General features: G+C 37.2%; 1 pseudogene across 1 annotated transcript; it reads left to right on the top strand.

The window, feature by feature from the left end:
- The first annotated feature begins 4,133 nt into the window (after window positions 1-4,133).
- Window positions 4,134-5,418, top strand: LOC117066504 (annotated as a pseudogene). Its single transcript, XR_004430365.1, has one exon. The product of XR_004430365.1 is annotated as a zinc finger protein 669-like (transcript).
- The last annotated feature ends 528 nt before the right edge of the window (window positions 5,419-5,946 follow it).

Raw genomic sequence — 5,946 nt, 5'->3', positions numbered from 1 at the left:
TAAATAATGCTTTACCAGCTATCTGGGTATCCCTTAATCCAGTTGACACTCAAAATTAATCATCAAAGTATGTGACCTTTTGACATTGGCTTTTTTTTCACTCCGCATATGCCATTGAGATCCATCCAAATTGGGTATGTATCAATAGTTCATTCCTTTTTATTGTTGAGTAGTATTCCATGGTATGTAGGTAGCACACATTGTTTAACCATTTACCTATTGTAGAGCATTTTGGTTGCTTCTAGTTTCTGGCTATTACACACAAAGCTGTTATGAACAATCGTGTATATGTTTTTGTGTGGACATAGGTTATCATTTTTCTGAGATAAGTCTCAGGAGTGCAATTGTTGGGCTGCATGGTAAGTACATGTTTGCCTTATTAAGAAATTGCCAAAATAATTGCCAAAGTGGCTGTAACATTTTACATCCTCTCCATCAATGTATAATAGATTCAGTTTCTCTGCATTCTTGCTAGCATTTGATATTGTCATCATTTTTACTGTAGTCATTTTGATAGGTGTGTAGTGATATCTCATTGTGGTTTAATTTGCATTTCCCTCATCCCTCATGATGGTGAACATCTTTTCATGTGCTTATTTGCCATCTGTATATCTTCTTTGGGGACATGTCTCTTCATGTCTTTTTCACATTTTTTAATTGGGTTGTTCAATTTTTTTAACTGTTGAGTTTTGAGAATTCTTTATTTATTCTAGATACCAGTCCTCTAAAAGACACATGGTTTGCAAATATCCCCCAGCCTGGTATGCTGTAGCTAATTCTTCCATCCTCTTCATGTGAGCTTTCAAAGAACAAAAGTCTTATTTTAATTGAAATCAAATTTAGAGAAACAATTTAATGATTTTTTTATTATGGCTTTTGCTTTTGGTGTCAAATAATTCTTTGTCTAGCTCTAGATCCCAAATTTTCTATTTTTTTTCATTAAAGTTTTGTAGCTTTTTATTTTACATTTAAGTTCATGATTTACTCTGAGTTAATTTTGTACAATTTTTGTATGAGATTTAGGTCAAGGTTTATATTTTTACCTAAGGATGTTCAATTGCTCCAGCATCGTTTGTTGAAGAGATTATCTTTCCTCCATTGAATTGCTATAACACCTTTGTCAAAAATCAGTTAAATATATTTCTGTGGATATATTTTTGAATTCTCCATTCTGTTTTATTGATTTATGTGTCTATCCCTCCAGCAGTATCTCTCTTGTCTTGCTGAGATGAGAGATATTGTCTTGTCTTATTATTGTTATATAATAAGTCTTAATGTATGGTAAAGTGATTCCTCCCATTTTATTCTCTTGTCAAGCTACTGGTCTGTTGCCTTTTTGAAGAATTTTGTCTATATCTATGACAACTCTTGCTGGATTCACAGTAAATTTATATATCAATTTGAGGAGAACTGACATCTTTACTATGGTTAGTCTTCCTATCTTGTGAACATGTGTCTCACCATTTATTTAGATCTTCTTTGATTTATTTCATCAGTATTTTGTAGTTTTTTACATACAAGTCCTATACATGTCTTATTAGATTTGCATCTAGGTATTTCATTGTTAAAGTGATTTTAAATGGTATTGTATTTTCCACACAAACTGTAGAATCAGTTTGTTGGTTACCACAAAATAGCTGCTGAGATATTGACCGGGATTTCATCTTAATCTATAGATTATGCTGGGAAGATCTGACATCTTAACAGTATGACTCTTTCAATCCATGAACATGGACTAACTCTCCATTTATTTAGATTTTTAATTTCTTTTATCAGAGTTCCATTGTTTTTCACATTTAGATTTTATACATACTTTGTTAGACTTATACTTATGTAATTCATTATATTGACACAATTATAAATGGTTTTTAAAATTTCAAATTCCAATTGTACATTGCTGGCATATAGGAAAGCAGTCAACTATTGTACATTAACTTTGAATCCTTCAACTTTGCTATATTCACTTATCAGTTCCAGCAGATGTTTTTCAATTCTTGGGATTTTCTACATAACTATACATTCATGTCATTAGCTAATAAAGACAGTTTTGTTTTTTCCTTTCTAATAAAAGGTATACAGGTTGATTTTATTTCCTTTTCTTATCTTATTATAGAGCTAGAATGTCCAGTATGAACTTGAATAAAATGGCAAGAGAAGATGTCCTTACCTTTCTTCTAGTCTTCAGAGAAAAAGTATCTAGTTTCTCATTATGAGGTATGATATTAGCTGAAGAGTTTTTTTCTAGATGTTCTTTATCAAGTTGAGGAGTTTACAGAGAGTTTTTATCATGGAATGTGCATACAATTTTATCAAATCTTTTTTATGCACCAGTTGACATGACTCTATGATTTTTCTTCTTTAGATTGTTGATATTGTGGATTACACTGATTTTCAAATGTTGAACCGGGCTTGCATAATTATCGTGTTAACATTTTTTACATATTGTTAGATTTGACTTACTGATATTTTGTTGAGTATTTTTGCATCTATATTTATAAGAGATATTAATGTGTCATTTTCTGTTTTTTTTTAATGGACTTTGTGTGGTTTTGGTAGTGGGTATATTAACTCTATAAAATGAATTGAGAAGTGTTCATTTCTCTTCTATTTTCTGGAAAAGATTGTGTAGAATTGATGTTAGTTCTTGAAACATTTGGCAAAACTCTCCAGTGAAACCATCTGGGCCTGAAGATTTCTTTTTCTGGAGTCTTATAATTGTAAATTCCATAATATTTACAAAGCTATTCAAATTATTTATTCCATATTAGATGAGTTGCAGTAATTTGTGCCTTTCAAAGAATTGGTCCCTTCAATCTGTCAAATTTATATGTAGAGTTGTTTTTAGTATTCTCTTATTTTCACCTGCAGGCTCTGTAGTGATATCTGTTTCATTATTGACATTTGTAACCTGTGTCTTCTCTTTCTCTGTCAGTCTTGCCAGAGTTTTGTCAGTTTTATTGCTCTTTCTTTAAAAACTTTCCTTCATTGATTTTTTTTCTTTTTTCTTTTTTTTTTTTTTTTCTTTTTTTTTTTTTTTGAGACAGAGTCTCGCTCTGTTGTCCAGGCTGGAGTGCAATGCAATGATAGCTTACTACAGCCTTGACCTCTCAGGCTCAAGCAATCCTCCCATCTCAACCTCCCAGGTAGCAGGAATTTCGGGTGCATGTCACTACACCCAGCTAATTTTTAATTCTTTTGTAGAGAGGCAGACTTACTATATTGCCTAGGCTGGTCTTGAACTCCTTGGCTCAAGCAATTCTCCCATCTTGGACTCCCGAAGTGCTGGGATCATAGGCATGAGCCATGGTAATATCCACCCAGCTACTTTTTAAAATTTCATTGATTTCTTGTGTTTCTTATGTATTTTCTTATGCTTGCTTTTGGTTTATTTTTTTCCTCCTTTTAGAGTTTCCTGAGGTGGGAAGTTTGATTACTGATTTGAGACTTCTTTTCTGATGTAAACATTAAGTGCTATAAATTTCCCTTTCAGAGCTGCTTTAGTTGAGTCCCATAAATTATGTTATATTGTATTTTAATTTTCATCATGTTCATTCAGTATTTCCACTGAGCCTTCCTCATTGACCCTCAGATTATAGTATTTAGAGTCTGTTGCTTAGTTTCCAGTGCTTAAAGATTACCCTGTTATTTTCTTTCTCTTTCTGCTATTTGTTGCTATTGGTTTCTAGTTTGATTCCATTTTGGTCAGTCATCATGTGGTTTCAATGCTTTTAAATTTATTGACTTTTAAAAATAGTCCAGGATATAGTCTCTCTTGGTATATGGTCTGTGGCTGCTTGAAAAGAATGTATAGGCCAGGCACGGTGGCTCACACCTGTAATCCCAGCACTTTGGGAAACCGAGGCAGGTGGATCATCTGAGGTCAGACATTCGAGACCAGCCTAGCCAACGTGGTGAAACCCCAACTCTACTAAAAATATAAAAAAATTAGCCAGACCTGGTGGCAGGTGCCTGTAATCCCAGCTAGTTGGGAGGCTGAGGCAGGAGAATCGCTTGAACCCAGGAGGCAGAGGTTGCAGTGAGCCAAGATCACACCACTGCACTCCAGCCTGGGCAACAAGAGTGAAACTCCGTCTCAAAAAAAATTTTTTAATTAAAAAAAAAAAAAGAGTAGGCTCTTCCTGTTAATCTCCGCTGCTACTTCTTGGCTCTGGGAGGCCCAAGTGGCTCTGCAGCAGCCTCTGCCACCCTGTGACCTGTGGGTATTGGGACATCCCTAGCTGACGCCAGGACACCCAGGAAGCCGAGGAATGGACTCCGTGGCTTTTGAGGATGTGGCTGTGAACTTTACCCAGGAGGAATGGGCTTTGCTAGATTCTTCTCAGAAAAATCTCTACAGAGAAGTGATGCAGGAAACCTGCAGGAACCTGGCTTCTGTAGAAATCATATGGTACAGAGACTGTGTGAAAGCAAAGAAGGTAGTCAGTATGGACAAGTTGTCAGCCAAATTCTAAATCTTGATCTGAACGAGGACATTTCTACTGGATTAAAACAATGTGAATGCAGTATTTGTGGAAAAGTCTTTGTATGTCATTCCCTCCTTAATAGGCACATCCTAGCTCACTCAGGATACAAACCATATATATGGAGAGAAGCAATATAAATGTGAACAGCGTGGGAAATTCTTCATTTCTGTTCCAGGTGTTAGAAGACACATGATAATGCACAGTGGAAATCCAGCTTATAAATGTACAATATGTGGGAAAGCTTTTTATTTTCTCAATTCAGTTGAAAGACATCAGAGAACTCACACAGGAGAAAAACCCTATGAATGTAAACAATGTAGTAAAGCGTTCACTGTTTCCGTTTCCTGTCTAATACATGAACAAACTCACACTGGAGAGAAACCCTACGAATGTAAGGAATGTGGGAAAACATTCAGATTTTCTTGTTCTTTTAAGATGCATGAAAGGACTCACCCTGGAGAAAGACCCTATAAATGTACCAAATGTGCTAAAGCCTTCAGCTGTTCCACTTCCCTTCATGACCATGGAAGCATTCATACTGGAGAGAGACCTTATGAATGTAAACAATGTGGCAAAGCCTTTAGTGGTTTGAGTTCCTTTTGTAACCATACAAGTACTCATACTGGAGAGAAAGCCCATGAATGTAAACAATGTGACCAAGCCTTCAGTCGCCTCAGTTCCCTTCACCTCCACGAAAGAATTCATACTGGAGAAAAACCCTATGAATGTAAGACGTGCGGTAAAGCCTACACTCATTCCAGTCACCTTACTCGCCATGAAAGAAGTCATGATATAGAGGCTAGGTGTAGTGACTCAGCCTGTGGTCCTAGCACTTTGGGAGGCCACGGTGTGTGTATTGCTTGAGCCCAGGAGTTCATAGACAGCCTGGATTAAAACAATGTGAAATAACCTGGGCAACATGGTGAAATCCTGTCTCTACAAAAAATAAAATAATGCCGGGCGTGGTGGCTCATGCCAGCTGCTCGGGAGGCTGAGGCAGGGGAATGGCGTGAACCCAGGAGGCGGAGCTTGTAGTGAGCTGAGATCGCACCACTGCACTCCAGCCTGGGCGACAGAGCGAGATTCCGTCTCAAAAAAAAAAAAAAAGAAAATAATTAGCTGGGCATGGTGGCACATTTCAGTTGTCTTAGTTCTTTTTCAAGGACATAAAAAGCCACGGGGGGTTGGGGGGAAGCCCTGTGCATGCGGATCATGAGGTCAGGAGATCGAGACCATCCTGGCCAACATGGTGAAGCCCTGTCTCTGCTGAAAATACAGAAATTAGCTGGGTGTGGTGGCATAGGCTTGTGGTCCTGGCTGCTCAGGAGGCTGGGGTGGGAGGGTCGCTTGAACCCAGGAGGCAGAGGTTGCAGTGGGCCGAGATTGTGCCATTGCACTCCAGCCTGGCAACAGAGTGAGACTCCATCTCAAATAAATAAATAAATAAATAAATAAAGCCCCT

Source organism: Trachypithecus francoisi, unplaced genomic scaffold (genome assembly GCF_009764315.1).
Source record: "Trachypithecus francoisi isolate TF-2019V2 unplaced genomic scaffold, Tfra_2.0 Lachesis_group20, whole genome shotgun sequence".
NCBI classification, from domain to species: Eukaryota; Metazoa; Chordata; class Mammalia; order Primates; family Cercopithecidae; genus Trachypithecus; species Trachypithecus francoisi.
Note: the sequence above shows the minus strand (reverse complement) of the source record. Positions and strands in the feature narration are given on the sequence as shown.